Source organism: Rattus norvegicus, chromosome 2 (genome assembly GCF_021556685.1).
Source record: "Rattus norvegicus strain SHRSP/BbbUtx chromosome 2, alternate assembly SHRSP_T2T, whole genome shotgun sequence".
Lineage (NCBI taxonomy): Eukaryota > Metazoa > Chordata > Mammalia > Rodentia > Muridae > Rattus > Rattus norvegicus.
Window position 1 is genome coordinate 102,627,179 of NC_141535.1, and position 22,884 is coordinate 102,650,062.

A 22,884-nucleotide genomic window follows, 5' to 3' on the forward strand; every position below is an offset into this window, starting at 1 on the left:
GCCTGATCGGTTTTATTATCTTGCTAATCCAGATATCAGCGGTCTCATCAGAGTGGAAGATATGCATAGCATGAATTATTTTGACACGGGGACCTTTTAATTTTTGCCAGCAATATTTCACTGCCCCAATCAGGGCCCGCAGTCACTGATGCTGCTCGCCTCTTGGAATGTCAGCGGACAGCGCTCCTGCACCGAATCACCAGGGAGCTACACAGAGCCCTTGTTTTGGCTATTATCTGCAGTAGTGATGCTCTCATCGTGGGCCTTGGGGCAGCTTCCCTAGGTATCTCTGATGGTTTTTGGCCTTGCTGAACTCTGGGGTACCTTTCCCTTTTCTCTTCCCTCAATAGCCAAGGTTAGGTAATAAAAACAGAATCCTAGGTAGTCACTGCAGAAACGGTACGCTCCATAGAGGGATTTGAGCAGCACTAGACGATTTGTATGGTCCATTTGAAGTTTATGGAAGCTGAGGATTAATCAACAATGCAGCTTGCTGTAGAAAAAAAAGAGCTGACCTCCGGGGACCATGGAAGATACCCTCCTAAATTGTGCAGTTTAGAGGATGATTCTTAAGCAAGCAGCTTTCTCTTCACTAGCTTCTTTGGTAGCCAGCCCTTTCCTCTGAGTTTCCATTCTGTAAGGATTCTGTAAGCATCACCAGAGCCAGGCCTACGTTGTCACTGCTTGTTCATTGGCACGGTGCCCCGGCTGCACTAGGCACCCAGGAAGGAAAGTGCAGTTTATATTGACTCAAAGGCCGCTGTGCCTTCTCTTAAGCACAGCACCTTCTTTACAGCTCACTCAATTTTCCTGAAGGCTGTTTAGCTTATGTTTCATTCTTTGTAAGGAATTCTAGAAACTTCAAAGTTAAATTTGCTTTTTCCTGAACCATTAAACAGAAGGTGGACTAGATAGCTCAGCAGTGAACAGCACTTACTGCTCTTCCAGAAAGATGGGAATTCAGTTCCTAGTTTTAGCATGAGGCTGCTCACAACCATGTGAAACTCCAGTTCCAGGGGTCCTGGGAGGCAGAAATGGACTCCCAGGATACCTGCTCTTATATGTGTATACTGACACTGACAGACACATACTTTAATATAAATATTTTAACTAAGCATTGAATCATCAGATGGCCTGTTAATTTTACTTCTGGGGGCTTACTCAAAGCAGATATTTGAATAGCCACTGTTGCAGTGAAAACAATATCTAAAAGGTAGAACTGGCCAAGTGTCCCTCAGTGGCTGAATGAACATTTGGTTCATACCCATGCTGGAATATTAGCCTTACAAAGAATGGCATTCTAATATATGCTACAATATGGATGAACTTTGAAGACTTTATGCCAAGAGAAACCAGGAAGACAAAAACAAGGTAGACATGGTATAATCCTACTCACATGAGTCACAGAAGAAAGGAGAATGGGGCTGCCAGAAGCTGGGAAGGGGAAAAGGGGGCATCAGTTGTCAACAGGTACTGAATGTCTGCTTTGCCAGGTGAAAGGCTTATGCAGATAGATGGTGATGGGATGGCTGTGCATCACCGCAAGAGTGATGCACCTCTCTGCACTTCTGACATCAAAATGATCAACTGCATGTTATACATATTTCATAGAAATTAAACTTGCTAGCATTGTAACTGAATGCTAACAAATGCAAAGATTTCATGGGATGTATACTATAATGTATGATTATACCATTATTGGTTTTCTTTATTGTATTATACTTCTAATTTCCTCCCTGGAATATTTTATACCGTATATTGTCATCTGTGCATTTATGAACTACATTTTTTTTACACAACAAGAAGGATATGTGTGGTAGAATATACTCAGACTGGCATGGCAAAGCCTCTGGACTCCGTACTGCAGGGAAATGTGTTTCTGAAACCTATTGGTAGCACTGCTCTGAGCCTGTCAGAGATGGCTACTCCTCACTTCTCTGTGGCTGCACTGCAGACTTAACACACTGCTTTTCTGAGACTTTCCCCACCCAGCCCTGGATCCCTTCATACCAAACTTCTCTTGTGCTACCCCTCCCTGGCCTTATGTGTATGCAACTTTATAGCTTCCTAGAGCCTATGCTGGGAAGGACTCCTCACTGATTGTGTGCCCTTGGTCTTTTCTGCTATCAAATATTAAAAGTTCTAAACAACTTTTAAACCAAACGCCCACTGTTGTTTTCCATGCTACCTCACAAATCCTCAGTAAACTACAAGCAACTTAGGAGAAAGGAGCCTGTTGTATGTCTATCAAACCCTCAGCCTGGTCCAGGGCTCCATAGGCTGCACCATGGGATTTACTGTTATATAGTTAGCCCTCCATATCCATGGCTTTGAAATTTGTGAGTTCATACAATCATAGATAGAAAATATTTCAAAAGAAAAGGCCACAACCACAGCATACTTGTACAGGTTCCCCTTCTTGTCACTAGTCTATGAACAAAGCGGTTTAATAGCTATTCCCACGGCATTTATAACATGTTGGGCAATATAATATCTAGGAATTATTTTAAATCCACAGGAGATATATAAATATTGTATCTCTTTTTATAAGAGTCGTGAGTATCCATGGAATTGGCACCCTGGGTATCTTGAAACAAATCCCCATGGATATCACAGGTCAGGTGTGTAGGCCGTAATAAAATCAAGTTACTATCTCAAAGAATTAAAGCTTCCGTCTTCACCATGACTGAATCAAATCCATTCCAGACAGTGCTCACACAGCAGCAAGTCCAGGATGAGTATGAGGAGGAGGCTCATGAGTGCAGCCATGAACTGAGAGAATACCTGGTCATTCTAGGCTGGAGTCTACATGCAGAAATCATGTTGGCTGTGAGACAGTGATCTGTCTAACACAAACAGCCCACACTATCATAGACCAGGTCACATGTACAAGAGCCACTTGGAAATTATCCCAGAAAGTCATCACTAATATCACTTTGAAACTCATATGACAGTGCCAAAATAATTCTGTACACTAACACAAGAAATCAATTTCAAGAGTCAACAACAACAAAACTCTTAAAAAAAAATATGGGTTTCAAAGCCTCTGTGAGTAGCAAAGTAAGATTCTAAATGACTCCCCAATTTAACTACAGAGATGCAGAGAATGAAAGGATCTCAAAGAACAACGTGAGAGGTGAAGGAAGGAAAGCAGAACTCAGCCAGCACCAGGTCTCACCAGCTCCGTTCATTTCACGTTTAAGGCTTGCATGCAATCAGGTTTATAGCAGAAGCTGTCCAAAAGCTGACGTCTTCCCTGTTCTTATTCCTCCAAACCTAACAAAATGTCAAGAAATTTCAACCAAAGAATGGGCCACATGACAGTAAAGCTTGTCATTTAATTTCTATTTTCTTGGGCATTGGAGAACTCCTAAAGCAAAGGCATTAATTTGAGTTAAGGAAGATAAAAGAAGTGGGGAATAGGGTGTGGGGCCAGAAGGGGATCCAGGAGGGCCCAGGGCAGCATCTCTTCCTTTGCAACTCTAGCCGAGCCACTCCCCCACCCACCCACATGCTCACTCTGTTCCTAACAGCATCTTCATCAATTAAGATTCTCTGAGACTGGCAGGCTCCAAGATCAACAGCACCATCCACATACGCACTATTCCACTGGCACGGCCAACAATTCGAATATTAAAGTAAAGCAGTACACTCTGCCATGTCTTTTGTATACAGACAGCTGAAGCTGCATCAAAGTTTGGCACCAAAAGGCCAAGTCCCATATTTTCAGCCACCCACACGCCAAACCCTATAATAACTACAGACTCGAGATGTAAGATTTCTCAGACGCTCACAGCAAAGGAAATCTAATAGTCATGTTTCTTCATGTGCTTCCTTTCCTAACAGGGCAGTTTTTCAACTCGAGAAACTTGTGGATGTAGCAAAAGAGAACAAAGAGTGCTTCGGAGATATTTGCACCAGATGTCAAGTGGTGCTTTATTTATTTAAACAGAAAGCCCCACTTTGTACATTTGGTTCATTCTATGGTATGTGTTCTATAACAAGTATTTTTTTTTTAATCAGTAAAAAGCTGCCATGAGCATGCTTAAGTTACAATAGGGTGCCGGGAATGTCTGTCAGCTGAGACTGAACATTGCTCTTTTTGCTTTGGGTTGAAATGTAAACTCCTCTCCCATCCTCCTCCTATAGCAGAGGAGATGTTACAGCAAAGGTTATTCCTAGACTAATAAATAACTGCACAGGGCAAAGCTAGAAGCAAAGGGGTTCTGTCATGCTGTACTCTTTGAAAGGGAGGTTTTTAAGCTAGAATGCTCTCCCTTGTGAACGCCTGGGCTCTTGCAGTATGAATGGGCCATGGGAATCTAAATTCTGAGCGCTTAAGCTGCACCTGCAGTGAAAGAAAAAAAAAAGGCAACCTGAAACTTCCCTGAGCTTCTGCAAATGAGCAGAATGCTAATTTTTGTCTGCCTCAGATGGGCCTCAGCACCCTACATTCTGCTCAACAGAGAATTTCAGGTTGAATCCGTGGAGCACCAGCTCAACTCCTCAGAAATAAGCACCCTTCCTACTGACAATAGTCAGGCAGAGACACAATGACTGAGCAGCATGTTGATAATTTGAAGAACAAAAGAAACTAGAGCGTTACAGGTAGTTTAAAGACAGTGATACAAGACAATGCCTTTAACTGCAAGATAGCCTCAAATAACAATGAAGCAGAGATCTAGGAAAGGTACAACAGTTCCTGAACTATGCAATAAGGGGACCCCTGGCTGGACTTGAACAGATGACCTACTGACTCATGCTCCGTGCCCAGTGGATGGCCCCATACCCATACACACATGAACAGCAAAATTGGATTCAGTAGGTAGCTTTTTAACAGACATAAAAATGGAAGGGGGAGTTAGAGAAAGAGAATGTATGGGCAAACATGATTAAGGTGCACGGTATCTATCTGTGAAATTTCAAAAAAAAAAATCAAAAAGAGGAGGACTAGGTATCTGGAAGAAAAGTGAAAAAGAAATAGGGTTAAGACAGAAAGGGAAGTAAAAAAAACACGAAAAATAGGTTAGAAAATATGGAAGGAGAACAATAAGAGGCAACTTTAGTTCCCATCTCAGCTGGCAAAAACAAAGAGAATCAGAGTGTGTGCAGAGAAAGAGAAGCAATTTAGGATTTCCTAAAACTGCTGCAAGATGCTCCCGTTTAGATTCAGGAGCACCAAAGAAAACAACGTGAACTTACACACAGATAGTGTGAAAGTTGCACAACTCTGCGAAAACATGAAGAGCCGCTGAGTTCTCTATTTGAAAGGGTAAGAAGTGTTTACAGCCAGATCTCCAGAACAATCACAGGCTCGGGGCAGATTTCATATAAAAATGGCACCTGAGACCGCACACGGCAAGAAACTGAGTCCTCACATTTGAGAAAGGCGGGGATTCTGTTGTAAGAACACCGAGGATGAGTAGACATGGTGAAATCTAAGAAGATATTGTGTAAGTAGCAGCAGTAGCATAGCCATCTGCATTCTGGTAACTAAGTATCAAGCATAGAACTGAAGCCTCCTGACTTGTTAGAAAGAAGAAAATACGGAGGTGACAGGCCGTGCCTGCAATGACAGGCCTTTGGGTTTGAGCTCTGCCCTTTTTTTTTACTGTCTGTTTGTTTGTTATTTGTTTGTTTGTATGTTTTAAAACACTTTTCATACAATAGATTTTGATCAAATTCTTCCCCTTCCCCTACCTCCTTACCCACCCAACTTCACATTCTCTCTCTCTCTCTCTCTCTCTCTCTCTCTCTCTCTCTCTCTCTCTCTCTCGGGGTGTGTGTGGATGTGGGTGTGGGTGTGGGTGTCTGTCTGTCTGTTTACTTTCACATACATATTAAATACATTAAATAATTAAAATTAAAATATGTAAAATATGTAAGACTTATAGCATATTTACAAAGTTGTGTGAATACCACCATTAATTTTAGACAGTTTCATTCTCTCATAAAGAAGCCCTATGTCTTCTCTTCTCTCCCTCATCCCTAACAACCACTATTTTATCTTTACAGATAAGGATGCCTATTTCAAACACTTTATACAATTACACATATATTTATTACAATATGTGGCCTTCTTTCTTGTTTCATTTATGATATATGTTAAAGTATGTGCCAGCATTTTATTTTAATAAGCAAATAATATTCCAATGGCTGGATAGACCGGTCGCATTTGTGTATTCATGTATTACTGAGTATTTGAGTTGTTCTGTTTTCTGCCATGAGAAATGTGGTATGAATATTCAAATATAAGCCTTATTCAATCACTTGTTTTCTGTTCTGAGTATATACATGCCTGGTGATGAAATCACTAAGTCACAAGATAAGTCTTCTTAATATTTGAAGAACTATATCACTATTTTCCAAATTGCAACAAAATTTTATATTCCAGTCAGCATTAAAGTCCAATTTCTCTAGATCCTCGTCAACACTTGTTATTTTCTATTTTATTTTGTCTGTTTCAGTGAGTATGGAATAACTACCTCTAGTGACTAAGGACACAGAGCGCCTACCTCTTCAATCCTTAATGTCTATTTATATATTATTTGGACAGGTGTTTATTCAATGTATTTGTCCACTTTAAATTGGGTTGTCTATATTTTTGTTTATTTGTATAATTTCTTTATTCTGGATCTAAATAGTGACATATAAACATATACCCTCTTCACAAACGAAAAAAGTCCTTCATATTACACAAGTTTAGTTTAATCTCCCTCTTTTGCTTAAATTGATTTATAGGTTCAAGACAATTCCAATCAAAATCACATGGTTCTGTGTGCAAGTTTATAACTGATATTTAATAATGCAGCTGCAAATTTTATATAAAAGATTAATGGACAAAATGAAACCTCCCCCAAAAATGAATGGGGTTTATCTTGCTGAGTATAAATTATCTTGCTTTATAAAAATTATAAAATTTTAATTATAAAATTATATAAATTATAATTTATATAAATTATGTGGTAATACAGAGACAGATAGGGATAAGCAAAATAGATTATGAGAAGAGCATGGAAATAAGGCCATGTGTGTGCTGTTTGTAGCTACCTCTGTAAACACGTGAGCAGCATATTCTAGACACCTGTTGCCCATTCTGAAGAGAAAAATAAGTGTCTATACCGTACAAAAATGGGAAAAATTGGGATAGATCTTAGGTGTATCAGAAATTTAAATGTGAAAGGCAGAAAGCCAAAACTTTTTAGTAAAACAGAGGATAAAAATATTATCTCATTATTTCGAGGTAGAGAATAATTTTCGGGGCATTTACAGTAAAGCACATGCTGAAATTATACTGAACCAGCCTCATAAACCCTAGAAATGTCCATATCCCTTAGGATTGCTGCAAGATGGGATTTGTGTCTGAAATGTTCCTTAAAACTCCTGAAAACCAGTAAGAGACAATTCAAAAGAAAATGAGACAAAAACACTTGAAGAAGTCCATCACTGTAACAAGATAAATAACCAAAATCACTTGAAAAGTGTTCCAACTCTGAGGAAACACATGCTGAAGCCGCAGGAAATGTCTTCTTCTTACACACCAGCCCTGCAAAGGCTCGGAGTCTGACAATATTTAGTACATGGAGAAATGAGTCTTTAATTAATGTGACTACTATGGGACTCTTAAAGTTAGCTGATAAAATCAAAAATGAGCAGTCGGTAACTGATAAATTTTTCTCAGGTTTATGTAGCTGGAAAAATTACTGTATCTACCTAATTATGATCATAATTACTGGAAAAGATAGAAGAAAATATCAGTCAAATGTGGTCCAAACACATCAATCGAGATATGTGCCTACAGAGGCGTCTATCTGGTGCTCTAGCGATTCACAGAGAGAGACATGCAGTAGCAAAGGTTACTCTCCAGAACCCAGCGCTACATGAGAAGATAAAACTCAAGATAAGCATAAGCTAGATAGTTGTATTTCCGTAAAATTCAAAAACACATAAAATGAAGCAATATCTCGTTAAAGTATGCAAGCGTGTGTGAGAAGACACAAAGATATGCAATGTAATAATAGTACCAGAACTTTCTGGTAAGTGGTAGACGCTGATTTCTTAAGAGTCGTTGATTAACAATTCTCTGCATGGGCTGTGGCAGGTACAGACACACATACCATTTGTAAAGAATATATATTACATATAATTAATATATGAATATAATAATGAAGACTGCAGCATATAGTTTCCCCTTTATGCAATCCATATTGAACTAAAATGACTCCATTAAAGTATCTATCACAAACATTATCGACCCACCTTTGTTGTTCAGTGAAGTGCTAACACGTTGGCTCTTTATTTGGAGCAACTTAACCACAGTGTAGCTCTGTGTGCATATCTTAACACAAATTTTGCCAGAAACACTCTGGCTTCTCAACTTCGGTTGTTTAAAGTTTGGAATGCAGGGTGCCACCAGTGACTCACCAATGGTGAGCCTCTGCCCTTGTTATTCCTCCTTACGCCTTAGTCTCAAACGCTGTGCAGTTGAGCTCAGTGCCAAAGGAAGTTAGACAACTGTGGTGCAGTCTGATTAAAGAGAGAAAAGGGATGAGCTTGGACATGAAAAATGCCTGGCCTTCCTCTAGCAATCGTTGATGAAGGTACCAGAAAGGGGCTAATAATGACAAATGGCCTTAAACCATCCCTGCCCTAAGTCAAGGCAGATTCCCCAGTCCCAGAGTACGGGTGGTCCCATGTTGAGAACTGGTCAAATGTTGTTGTAAAAAAATAAAAATAAAAAAAAGTATAGTGTCTTTTATTCCGCTAGGTCCTGCACCGCAGTACCCTAAGATATCTGCTAGATATCTTGGCAGAAACACATCCCAACTCCGCATCCCAACTCCGAGGAGGCCCAGTGTCTCTTGCTGCTGCACACTTTCCTACACTCAAACTGTCACATAAAAAAACATACAACACAATAACCTTTGACCCAATTGGTAAGATATAATTGCCCACTTAAACATACAAAGCCCGGTACCATCCATCCCTTGAGAACATTAATAATAACCTGTAAATACACAGAGCGAGATCTTTACCTCAGCCTCCATCATCCTTCCTCGTATTCTCCTTCTCTCCTCTCCTTCCTGTCTAGTCTCCTCCTCTTCCTTCAAACTCTCTCCCGCCCATCCTTCCTTCTCCTCCAATGACAGGCCTCCTTCTATCCTGTACCTGCCCCTCACCTGTACTTTACAAATTCAATGGGGAGAAGGTTCTGTTGAAGTCACCTGATTCCTGAGTAGGGACTAGGCAGCTGTCCTTGGGGCAATGAAATTAGCATCAAAATACAGATAACTTCAGGGCAAACCACAATAGACAAAAATTCTGCCTTAGAGTGAACCTACTCATGATTGGAATATGAAATGTCTTCCCAGCCTGTGTATTGAGCTTTTGATTGACTTGGGGGAAGTCCTTGCTTTCAGTCCTTGAAGGATTCGGACTATCTTGTCATTGTTGTGGTACAAGGTATAAGGCAGGGCCTACCTGGAAAAAGTAGGTCAGTGGAGACATATCCTTAGCAACAGGATTGCAACCTCCACTGGCTGCATATTTCCCTGCTGCCTCAGTGTTCTACCAGTTGCATAGACTAAGCAACCATCAGCTGAAACTATCAGCTGAGACACAGTACTCTGTCACAGTAAGTTTGGCCAACATACCTACTATAACCTTCTCGTGAGAAACTAATCTTCTATGTCTCTGAATTCTCGTGGCATTAAAGCCAAATTTCTCTATGAAAATTGACAGAATGGGGAAGGGAGGCCAGAGAGTGCAAGTCCCTTCCCACTACAGCATCTGTGTGGCCTTGAGACACATTTCAGAGCTACTCTGTGTATTAAGTGAGTCACTGCATTAAAGGCTGGACACATAATATATGTTCCCAAAATAGAAGCGGCTCTCTCCAGCCATTGTCTGCAATAGCAAACAAATCCTCCACCCAACTATACCAAACATCTAAGGCACAGTTAGCACCAGAGATTATTAAGAAGGATAACCTGTGCTCACAGCTATGGCTATTTTGTCTCTCCAAAAGCCGCTTTCTGTGCATAGAACTTAGAATGACTATAAGCAACCACCATACATTATCAGCAGCTCCTTGTTTGGCTGAAAAGTCTTGTGAGAAAATACGTAAAGGAATGAAAAGCTGCTCGAAACAAATGTAGCATCCAGACTCAGGGAGAAGGTGTGGAGGGGGGCAGAGCATTGTCTGAAAGCTAACTCCCTGACAGAAACAAGTGTGGCATCCAGACCGAGAGGGAGAGGGGGCACGCAGGGGGGTTCGGGGTGTGCGTGTGTGTAGGAGGCAGAGATAGTCTGAGAGCGATCTACCTGTCCGAAACAGTGTGGCATCCAGACACTGGGGACACTGTCTGGAGAAAGATATCTACCTATTTTAAAACTGTTTTAAAGATGTTTGGATTCTTTTGTTCCAATTTTAAATTGGTGCTGTTAAATGTAGATAATATTTAGGCAATCTGGAAAATGGAGAACTGTCTCATGAAACTTTATGGTTGCTAAATATAGATGCTGATAAACACAAACAAGGAACCATTTTCAGACTAGTATGAAGAGCTTCCTTAGGATGTTGGTGACTCATAATTATGGGACTTTGCATTTTTCCCTTGTAGAATATTAAGTGACATGAAAATATTAATTCTTGCCCTCTAAGAGTTTTTATTCAAATAAATTTCATTCATTCATTTGGGAGAAAATAATTATCTCATTTTGAAAATAGTAGGCAGATGGCTTAATCCACTGGGTTTAGTTTCAAACAAACAAACAAAATATTTTTGAAGTGTAGAAAAACTAAGAGAAACAGATAAAAACATGTCAAAATTTTACATATAATTCAGCTGTATGGAAACATTCAGTATTAAGTGTTAAATATGCATAATATTTACACATTTATCATCAGTCTAATATTGTTCTCTAGTTCCTGAAAGATCCCATCAAACTCACAAAGTGTTTTTCCAATAACTACAGTAAGATTGGTTGCTACACTAAAATTTTATCGTTATTGGATTGCCTGATATTTACTAAACACCTACCAGGTACCCAACAAAGTTATAAGAAGCAGAAAAAAGGTTTGATAATATAATTTTTTTTGCCCAGTAATAAAAGCCAGTGGAGGTAGGGAGAATGAAAATTTGAATTTTAAAAAGAGAAATAAAAGTGTTTCTTTTATCCATTGTTTCTTCCTCACAAAGAAAAAATGCAGAGACAAGGTTAGAATGCATGCCAAACACGCAGGGGAGAGCGCAAGGTGAGTCACAGAAGTCTCTGTGTAAACTGAAGCCCTCCAAAAAGTCCGCCCACAAATTCAAATTCTAAGCCCAGGTGCTGTACTCCTATTAACCAAAAATGATATATTTCAAGACCCATAGTGTATGCCTGAGATCACAGATGGTACTAACCCCTGTATATACTTATCATGATAAAATTTACTTTATACATTAGTAAAAGATGAGAAACAATGGCTAGGGATGAAATAAAATGACTATAATAATTTGCGATAATAAAAGCTATTTAAAATATATGAATAGCTTGTTTATATAAATTTCCATTCAATACTTTCAGGGTACAATTGTCTGTGGGTAGAGGAGATCACAGAAAGTAAAACTGGGAGCCAAGGGATGAACAGTACAAAGCTCACTGTGGTTAGAGCTCAAGGCTAAATGATATTTACTACATCTTCAGACAAGGATAATAAATACTAACTACAGCATAACATTTTTTTATTAACTTGAGTATTTCTTATATACATTTCGAGTGTTATTCCCTTTCCCGGTTTCCGGGCAAACATCCCCCTCCCCCTTCCCCTTCCTTATGGGTGTTCCCCTCCCAACCCTCCCCCCATTGCCGCCCTCCCCCCCATAGTCTAGTTCACTGGGGGTTCAGTCTTAGCAGGACCCAGGGCTTCCCCTTCCACTGGTGCTCTTACTAGGATATTCATTGCTACCTATGGGGTCAGAGTCCAGGGTGAGTCCATGTATAGTCTTTAGGTAGTGGCTTAGTCCCTGGAAGCTCTGGTTGCTTGGCATTGTTGTACATATGGGGTCTTGAGCCCCTTCAAGCTCTTCCAGGTCTTTCTCTGATTCCTTCAATGGGGGTCCTATTCTCAGTTCAGTGGTTTGCTGCTGGCATTCGCCTCTGTATTTGCTGTATTCTGGCTGTGTCTCTCAGGAGCGATCTACATCCGGCTCCTGTCAGTCTGCACTTCTTTGCTTCATCCATCTTGTCTAATTGGGTGGCTGTATATGTATGGGCCACATGTGGGGCAGGCTCTGAATGGGTGTTCCTTCAGTCTCTGTTTTAATCTTTGCCTCTCCCTTCCCTGCCAAGGGTATTCTTTTTCCTCATTTAAAGAAGGAGTGAAGCATTCACATTTTGATCATCCGTCTTGAGTTTCATTTGTTCTAGGCATCTAGGGTAATTCAAGCATTTGGGCTAATAGCCACTTATCAATGAGTGCACATCATGTATGTCTTTCTGTGATTGGGTTAGCTCACTCAGGATGATATTTTCCAGTTCCAACCATTTGCCTACGAATTTCATAAACTCGTTGTTTTTGATAGCTGAGTAATATTCCATTGTGTAGATGTAACACATTTTCTGTATCCGTTCCTCTGTTGAAGGGCATCTGGGTTCTTTCCAGTTTCTGGCTATTATAAATAAGGCTGCAATGAACATAGTGGAGCACGTGTCTCTTTTATATGTTGAGGCATCTTTTGGGTATATGCCCAAGAGAGGTATAGCTGGATCCTCAGGCAGTTCAATGTCCAATTTTCTGAGGATCCTCCAGACTGATTTCCAGAATGGTTGTACCAGTATGCAATCCCACCAACAATGGAGGAGTGTTCCTCTTTCTCTGCATCCTCGCCAGCATCTGCTGTCACCTGAGTTTTTGATCTTAGCCATTCTCACTGGTGTGAGGTGAAATCTCAGGGTTGTTTTGATTTGCATTTCCCTTATGACTAAAGATGTTGAACGTTTCTTTAGGTGTTTCTCAGCCAATCGGCATTCCTCAGCTGTGAATTGTTTGTTTAGCTCTGAACCCCATTTTTTAATAGGGTTATTTGTTTCCCTGCGGTCTAACTTCTTGAGTTCTTTGTATATTTTGGATATAAGGCCTCTATCTGTTGTAGGATTGGTAAAGATCTTTTCCCAATCTGTTGGTTGCCGTTTTGTCCTAACCACAGTGTCATTTGCCTTACATAAGCTTTGCAGTTTTATGAGATCCCATTTGTTGATTCTTGATCTTAGAGCGTAATCCATTGGTGTTTTGTTCAGGAAATTTTTTCCAGTGCCCATGTGTTCCACATGCTTCCCTAGTTTTTCTTCTATTAGTTTGAGTGTGTCTGGTTTGATGTGGAGGTCCTTGATCCACTTGGACTTAAGCTTTGTACAGGGTGATAAGCATGGATCGATCTGCATTCTTCTACATGTTGCCCTCCAGATGAACCAGCATCATATGCTGAAAATGCTATCTTTTTTCCATTGGATGGTTTTGGCTCCTTTGTCAAAAATCAAGTGACCATAGGTGTGTGGGTTCATTTCTGGGTCTTCAATTCTATTCCATTGGTCTATCTGTCTGTCTCTGTACCAATACCATGCAGTTTTTATCACTATTGCTCTGTAATACTGCTTGAGTTCAGGGATAGTGATTCCCCCTGAAGTCCTTTTATTGTTGAGGATAGCTTTAGCTATCCTGGGTTTTTTGTTATTCCAGATGAATTTGCAAATTGTTCTGTCTAACTCTTTGAAGAATTGGATTGGTATTTTGATGGGGATTGCATTGAATCTGTAGATTGCTTTTGGTAAAATGGCCATTTTTACTATATTAATCCTGCCAATCCATGAGCATAGGAGATCTTTCTATCTTCTGAGGTCTTCTTCAATTTCTTTCCTCAGTGTCTTGAAGTTCTCATTGTACAGATCTTTTACTTGCTTTGTTAAAGTCACACCGAGGTACTTTATATTATTTGGGTCTATTATGAAGGGTGTCGTTTCCCTAATTTCTTTCTCGGCTTGTTTCTCTTTTGTATAGAGGAAGGCAACTGATTTATTTGAGTTAATTTTATACCCAGCCACTTTGCTGAAGTTGTTTATCAGCTTTAGTAGTTCTCTGGTGGAACTTTTGGGATCACTTAAATATACTATCATATCATCTGCAAATAGTGATATTTTGACCTCTTCTTTTCCGATCTGTATCCCCTTGATCTCCTTTTGTTGTCTGATTGCTCTGGCTAGAACTTCAAGAACTATATTGAATAAGTAGGGAGAGAGTGGGCAGCCTTGTCTAGTCCCTGATTTTAGTGGGATTGCTTCAAGTTTCTCTCCATTTAGTTTAATGTTAGCAACTGGTTTGCTGTATATGGCTTTTACTATGTTCAGGTATGGGCCTTAATTCCTATTCTTTCCAGGACTTTTATCATGAAGGGGTGTTGAATTTTGTCAAATGCTTTCTCAGCATCTAATGAAATGATCATGTGGTTCTGTTCTTTCAGTTTGTTTATATAATGGATCACGTTGATGGTTTTCCGTATATTAAACCATCCCTGCATGCCTGGGATGAAGCCTACTTGGTCATGGTGGATGATTGTTTTGATGTGATCTTGGATTCGGTTTGCCAGAATTTTATTGAGTATTTTTGCGTCGATATTCATAAGGGAAATTGGTCTGAAGTTCTCTTTCTTAGTTGTGTCTTTGTGTGGTTTATGTATAAGAGTAATTGTGGCTTCGTAGAAGGTATTCGGTAGTGATCCATCTGTTTCAATTTTGTGGAATAATTTGGATAATATTGGAATGAGGTCTTCTATGAAGGTTTGATAGAATTCTGCACTAAACCCGTCTGGACCCGGGCTCTTTTTGGTTGGGAGACCTTTAATGACTGCTTCTATTTCCTTAGGAGTTATGGGGTTGTTTAACTGGTTTATCTGTTCCTGATTTAACTTCGATACCTGGTATCTGTCTAGGAAATTGTCCATTTCCTGAAGATTTTCAAGTTTTGTTGAATATAGGCTTTTATAGTAAGATCTGATGATTTTTTGAATTTCCTCTGAATCTGTAGTTATGTCTCCCTTTTCGTTTCTGATTTTGTTAATTTGGACACACACTCTCTGTGTCCTTTCATTAGCCTGGCTAAGGGTTTATCTATCTTGTTGATTTTCTCAAAGAACCAACTTTTGGTTCTGTTGATTCTTTCTATGGTCCTTTTTGTTTCTACTTGGTTGATTTCAGCTCTGAGTTTGATTATTTCCTGCCTTCTACTCCTCCTGGGTGTATTTGCTTCTTTTTGTTCTAGAGCTTTTAGGTGTGCTGTCAAGCTGCTGACATATGCTCTTTCCTGTTTCTTTCTGCAGGCACTCAGCGCTATGAGTTTTCCTCTTAGCACAGCTTTCATTGTGTCCCATAAGTTTGGGTATGTTGTACCTTCATTTTCATTAAATTCTAAAAAGTTTCTAATTTCTTTCTTTATTTCTTCCTTGACCAGGTTATCATTGAGTAGAGCATTGTTCAATTTCCACGTATATGTGGGCATTCTTCCCTTATTTTTATTGAAGACCAGTTTTAGGCCGTGGTGGTCCGATAGCACGCATGGGATTATTTCTATCTTTCTGTACCTGTTAAGGCCTGTTTTTTGACCAATTATATGGTCAATTTTGGAGAAAGTACCATGAGGAGCTGAGAAGAAGGTATATGCTTTTGCTTTAGGATAGAATGTTCTATAAATATCCGTCAAGTCCATTTGGCTCATGACTTCTCTTAGTCTGTCTACATCTCTGTTTAATTTCTGTTTCCATGATCTGTCCATTGATGAGAGTGGGGTGTTGAAATCTCCCACTATTATTGTGTGAGGTGCAATGTGTGTTTTGAGCTTTAGTAAGGTTTTTTTTACATATGTAGGTGCCCTTGTATTTGGGGCATAGATATTTAGGATTGAGAGTTCATCTTGGTGGATTTTTCCTTTGATGAATATGAAGTGTCCTTCCTTATCTTTTTTGATGACTTTTAGTTAAAAATTGATTTTATTTGATATTAGAATGGCTACTCCAGCTTGCTTCTTCTGACCATTTGCTTGGAAAGTTGTTTTCCAGCCTTTCACTCTGAGGGAGTGTCTGTCTTTGTCTCTGAGGTGTGTTTCCTGTAGGCAGCAGAATGCAGGGTCCTCGTTGCGTATCCAGTTTGTTAATGTATGTCTTTTTATTGGGGAGTTGAGGCCATTGATGTTGAGAGATATTAAGGAATAGTGATTATTGCTTCCCATTATATTCATATTTGGATGTGAGGTTATGTTTGTGTGCTTTCATCCTCTTTGTTTTGTTGCCAAGACGATTAGTTTCTTGCTTCTTCTAGGGTATAGCTTGCCTTCTTATGTTGGGCTTTACCATTTATTATCCTTTGTAGTGCTGGATTTGTAGAAAGATATTGTGTAAATTTGGTTTTGTCATGGAATATCTTGGTTTCTCCATCTATGTTAATTGAGAGTTTTGCAGGATACAGTAACCTGGGCTGGCATTTGTGTTCTCTTAGGGTCTGTATGACATCAGTCCAGGATCTTCTGGCCTTCATAGTTTCTGGCGAGAAATCTGGTGTGATTCTGATAGGTCTGCCTTTATATGTTACTTGACCTTTTTCCCTTACTGCTTTTAATATTCTTTCTTTATTTTGTGCGTTTGGTGTTTTGACTATTATGTGACGGGAGGTGTTTCTTTTCTGGTCTAATCTATTTGGAGTTCTGTAGGCTTCTTGTATGTCTATGGGTATCTCTTTTCTTAGGTTAGGGAAGTTTTCTTCTATGATTTTGTTGAAGATATTTACTGGTCCTTTGAGCTGGGAGTCTTCACTCTCTTCTATACCTATTATCCTTAGGTTTGATCTTCTCATTGAGTCCTGGATTTCCTGTATGTTTTGGACCAGTAGCTTTTTCTGCTTTACAATATCTTTCACAGTTGAGTCAATGATTTCTATGGAATCTTCTACTCCTGAGATTCTCTCTTCCATCTCTTGTATTCTGTTGGTGAAGCTCATATCTACAGCTCCTTGTCTCTTCTTTTGGTTTTCTATATCCAGGGTTGTTTCCATGTGTTCTTTCTTGATTGCTTCTATTTCCATTTTTAATTCCTTCAACTGTTTGATTGTGTTTTCCTGGAATTCTTTCAGGGATTTCTGCGATTCTTTCAGGGATTTTTGCGATTCCTCTCTGTAGGCTTCTACATGTGTATTAATGTTTTCCTGTGTTTCCCTAAGGGAGTTCTTCACGTCTTTCTTGAAGTCCTCCAGCATCATGATCAAATATGATTTTGAAACTAGATCTTGCTTTTCTGGTGTGTTTGGATATTCCATGTTTGTTTCGGTGGGAGAATTGGGCTCCGATGATGCCATGTAGTCTTGGTTTCTGTTGCTTGTGTTCCTGCGCTTGCCTCTCGCCATCAGATTATCTCTAGTGTTACTTTGTTCTGCTATTTCTGACAGTGGCTAGACTGTTCTATAAGCCTGTGTGTCAGGAGTGCTGTAGACCTGTTTTCCTCTCTTTCAGTCAGTTATGGGGACAGAGTGTTCTGCTTTCGGGCGTGTAGTTTTTCCTCTCTACAGGTCTTCAGCTGTTCCTGTGCGCCTGTGTCTTGAGTTCACCAGGCAGCTTTCTTGCAGCAGAAAAGTTGGTCTTACCTGTGGTCCCGAGGCTCAAGTTCGCTCGCGGGGTGCTGCCCATGGGCTCTTTCTGGCGGCAGCAACCAGGAAGACCTGTGCCGCCCCTTCCGGGAGCTTATGCAGCCTCAGGAGTGCCCACCTGACCAGGCGGAGAGGTCTCTTTCCCACGGGGTCTGGGAGCAGAGAGCTGCTGCAGGCCGGGATCCGCGAGTGTGGGACTTCCGGTAAACACAGGATGTGCCCGGTTCTAGAGGAATTCTGCCTCTGTGTGTCCCGATTTCACCAGGCAGCCTTCTTGCAACAGACAAGTTGGTCTTACCTGTGGTCCCAAGGCTCAAGTTTGCTCGCGGGGTGCTGCCCACGGGCTCTCTGCAGCGGCAGCAACCAGGAAGACCTGTGCCGCCCCTTCCGGGAGCTTCAGTGCACCAGGGTTCCAGATGGCCTTTGGTGTTTTTCTCTGGCGTCTGAGATGTATGTACAGAGAGCAGTCTCTTCTGGTTTCCCAGGCTTGTCTGCCTCTCTGAAGGTTTAGCTCTCCCTCCCACGGGATTTGGGTGCAGAGAACTGTTTATCCGGTCTGTTTCCTTCAGGTTCCGGCGGTGTCTCAGGCAGGTGTCCTGCTGCTCCTGGGCCCTCCCCCACAGGAGCCCAGAGGCCTTATACAGTTTCCTCTTGGGCCAGGAATGTGGGCAGGGGTGGGCAGTGTTGGTGGTCTCTTCTGCTCTGCAGCCTCCGGAGTGCCCACCTGACCAGGTGGTCAGGTCTCCTACAGCATAACTTTTTAAAACATAAACAATAGTGACATCACTTGCATCTAATATACCAGTGAGGAGTGAAGTAAACTTCAGCCAAGAAGTAAGAGGAACAACCCAATGCAGATGGACTTCTTTAACCTGGAGTCTGGTAACAGGAGGTTAATTTCCAATATATTTAAGCCCAGTATAATTTGGAAAAAAAAGTCTCCTGGTGTAATACAATTTTCATTATACTAGGAAGTGTAATTACATGGAAACTCAACTCAGGGTCTTCCAAGAAGATGGGTTCTAGAGACATGCTGCCTGTACTAGCTTAAGGGCCTGAGGGTCTGGCTTGGTCTCAGTCATACAGATGGTGTTGAGATCATTTAGGCTATTATCCACCTCTGGTCCTGGTTGTGGGAGCTTAGGGGAGCCTCCAGTTATAAGGGGTGTTTAGATTATTAGCCAACTCCTGACCAGGTTGTAAAAGCATGATATGGCCTGGCCCAACAGATAACACTGATTACAAGGCTATTAATCACTTCCAATTCTCAGCTTTTTGAATGCAAGAACAAGTTTTCATCTTTACCATTGGAAAGACATATATCTTGCATATCATTTATTTACTTATTATTTATAGTAGTAGCAAATTACAGTTATGAAGTAGCAACAAAATAATTTCATGGATAGGAACACCACAACATGAAAACTGTATTAAGGGATTGCCAAATTAGGAAGATCAAGTGTCTATTACTCTCCAATTGTATGATGAGCTGAAGAATTAAGACTTTATCACAGGAGCCTTTAAGGATACATATCAATTTCCTATCAAACCCTCTTTTATCTGTTCACATACTCCTGGCTTTGGTCCTTCAAATTATTATTTGTTTATAACTGTGAATCCATATGTGATGAATGTTCACTTCTAATAATAAATTTTAAGTCTCATGGAAGCATAATTGCAGTGGCATTCCTGGTCTATATATCGGTGAGATTTCTCACTGCATATAGCACCACAGTGTCATGCTATATTCTATATTTACTGAGCACCTCATGCATGGGAGGGACCATGCCATGTGCTGTAAAAGCAGAACATGATGGGGAAATACAGAAAAGCACATGACTAGTTTTGCTATATGTATGGGATCCACACTTTGTATTTCTGTATAGCTGTGTCCCAACATTGAGTACGGATGCAGAAGATAACAATGAATAATGTATTGGCAGATGAATAAATGAATATATTTATCAACAAAAAATTACCTTTCTTTAGTCAAGAATAGATAAAAGGGCTTCCTGTGAACATATCTCCCAGCTTGCTCTGCCATTTACTAAGATCAGAGTCACAACTGTGGATAGCTTAATACTCAAGTAGACATTTCCACTGTGAATTGATATCTTTGTAATTCTGTTATTCAACACAGTACACATAACACATAACAGAGGTATGTAACTGATCAGTGAATAATGGATGGATGATGGGTATGTATATAAAAGGAACCGATCTAATATTTTGATTTGCACACAGATATTCTTGTCCGTTTACAGACATGTATCATAGGCTAGAGAGATGGCTCAGAGGTTGGGTCTTTGCTTCTCTTCCAGGGGACCAGCATCCTCATCAGGGATCACAGATGCTGTAGTTCTGGTTCCTGGAGAATCTGATGCCCTATTCTGACCTCCACAGGCACGACATACATTTGGAAAACACATATATGCTCAGGTACAAACACATATAAACGAAATACGTGAGGAAATTTTTATTGGATATGTTTTGATTTACATTTCACGCATGCTCCTCTTTTGCAGTTTCCTGTCCATAAAAGCCCAATCCCATTCCCTCTCCCATCCATCCACCCACCCATCCACCCACCACTTCCCACCTCCATGACCTAACATTCCCCAACAATGGGAGTCAAGCCTTGGCAGGACGAAGGTCTTCTCCTCCCATTGGTGCCCAACAAGGCCATCCTCTGCTACATAAGCAGCTGGAGGCATGAGTCTGTCCATGTGAACACTTGGGTGATGGATTAGTCCCTGGGGGGCTCTCGTTGGTTGAAATAGTTCTTATGAGGTTGCACACGCCTTCAGCTTCTTCAATGCTTTTTTTTTTAAATCTTTATTAACTTGAGTATTTCTTATTTACATTTCGATTATTATTCCCCTTTCTGGTTTCTGGGCCAACATCCCCCTAACTCCTTTCCCTCCCCTTCTATATGGGCTTCCCCTCCCCATCCTCCCCCCATATTGGGGACCCCGTTCTCAGTTCAATGGTTCTCTGCTAGAGTCTGCCTCTGTATTTGTCAGGCTCTGACAGAGCCTCTCAGGAGACAGCTATATCAGGCTCCTGTCAGCATGCACTTCATGGTACCATCAATATTGTCTGGGTTTGGTGACTGTATGTATATGGGCTGGATCCACAGGTGGGGCAGGCTCTGAATGGCCATTCCTTCAGTCTCTGCTCCAAAATTTGTCTCCATATCTCCTCCTATGAATATTTTTGTTCCCCTTCTAAGAGTGACTGAAACAACCACACTTTGGTTGTCCTTCTTGAGCTTCATGTGGTCTGTAGATTGTATCTTGGGTAATCTGAGCTTTTGGACTAATATCCACTTATCAGTGAATGCATGCTGTGTGTGTGTGTGTGTGTGTGTGTGTGTGTGTGTGTGTGTGTGTGTGTTTCTGATTGGGTTATCTCACTCAGAATGACATTTTCTAGTTACATCCACTTGCCTATGAATTTCATGAAGTCGTTTTAATAGCCGAGTAATACTCCATTGTGTAAATGTACCACATTTTCTGCATCCATTCCTCTGTTGGACATCTGGGTTCTTTCAAACTTTGGTAATAATAAATAAGGCTGATAAGAACATACTGGAACATGTGTCCTTGTTATATGTTGGAACATCTTTTGGGCATATGCCCAGGAGTGGTATAACTGGGTCCTCAGGTACTACTATGTATGATTTTCTGAGGAACCTCCAGACTGATTTCCAGAGTGATTGTACCAGGTTGCAATCCCACCAACAATGGAGGAGTGTTACTCTTTCCCCACATCCTCGCCAGCATCTGCTGTCACCTGAGATTTTGATCTTAGCCATTCTGACTGGTGTGAGGTAGAATCTCAGGGTTGTTTTGATTTGCATTTCCCTGATGACTAAGGATTTTTAACATTTCTTTAAGTACTTCTCAGCCATTTGATATTCCTCAGCTGAGAATTCTAGGTTTATCTTGGTACTCCACTTTTAATAGTGGTATTTGATTCTCTGGAGTCTAATTCTTGAGTTCTTTGTATACATTGGATATTAGCTCTCTATAGAATGTAGGATTGGTAAAGATCTTTTCCCAATGTGTTGCTTACAGTTTTGTCCTAATGACAGTGTCCTTTGCCTTACAGAAGCTTTGCTTATGAAGTCCCATTTGTCAATTCTTGATCTTAGGGCATAGTTCATTGGTGTTCTGTTCAAGAAATTTTCCCCAGTGCCCATGTGATCAAGACTCTTCCCCACTTATTCTTCTATTAGTTTGAGTGTATCTGGTTTTATGTGGAGGTACTTGATATACTTGGACTTGAGCTTTGTACAAGGCAATAAGAATGGATCAATTTGCATTCTTCTACATGCTGACCTCCAGTTGAACCAGCATCATTTGTTGAAAATTCTATCTTTTTTTCCACTGGATTGTTTTAGCTCCTTTTTCAAAGATCAAGTGACCATAGGTGTGTGGGTTCATTTCTGGATCTTCTATTCTACTCCATTGATATACATGCCTGTCTCTGTACCAATACCATACAGATTTTATCACTATTTTTCTATAATACAGCTTGAGGTCAGTTATGGTGATTCCCCCAGAAGTTCTTTTATTGTTGAGTATAGTTTTCACTATCCTGGGTTTTTGTTATTCCAAATGAATTTGCAAATTGTTTTTTCTAATTCTATGAAGAATTGAGTTGGAATTTTGATGAGGATTGAATTGAATCTGTAGATAGATTTTGGCAAAATGGCCATTTTTGCATTATTAATCCTGCCAATCCATGAGCATGGGACATCTTTCCATCTTCTGAGATCTTCAATCTCTTTCTTCAGAGTCTTGAAGTTCTTGTCATACAGATACTTGTCATACTTTCTTGGTTAGAGTCACCCCAAGGTATTATTTATGACTATTGTGAAGGATGTCATTTTGCTAATTTCTTTCTCAGACTGTTTAACCTTTGAGTAGAATAAAGTTACTGATTTGTTTGAGTTAATTTTATATCCAGACACTTAGCTGAAGTTGTTTATAAGGTTTAGGAGTCCTCTGGTGGAACTTTTGGGGCCAATTAAGTATACTATCATATCATCTGCAAATAGTAATATCTTGACTTCTTCCTTTCTAATATGTATTCCTTTGTCCTCCTTTTGTTGTCTGATTGCTCTGGCTAAAACTATGAATAGTATATTGAATAGGTAGGGAAAAGGTGGGCAGCCTTGCCTAGTCCCTGATTTTAGTGGGATTTCTCTCC

General features: G+C 40.3%; 1 long non-coding RNA gene across 1 annotated transcript in view; it reads right to left on the reverse strand.

Annotated features, from left to right (window-relative positions):
- LOC147996186 (uncharacterized) overlaps positions 1-9,080 on the reverse strand; it is an 85,026-nt gene extending 75,946 nt beyond the window's left edge. Inside the window, exons 1-2 of the long non-coding RNA XR_015671379.1 lie at positions 9,036-9,080; positions 8,260-8,526 (exon numbers count right to left, since the gene is read on the reverse strand). This is a non-coding gene — a long non-coding RNA (uncharacterized LOC147996186). The remainder of the gene's footprint in view (positions 1-8,259; positions 8,527-9,035) is intronic.
- Between the last annotated feature and the right edge of the window lie 13,804 nt (positions 9,081-22,884).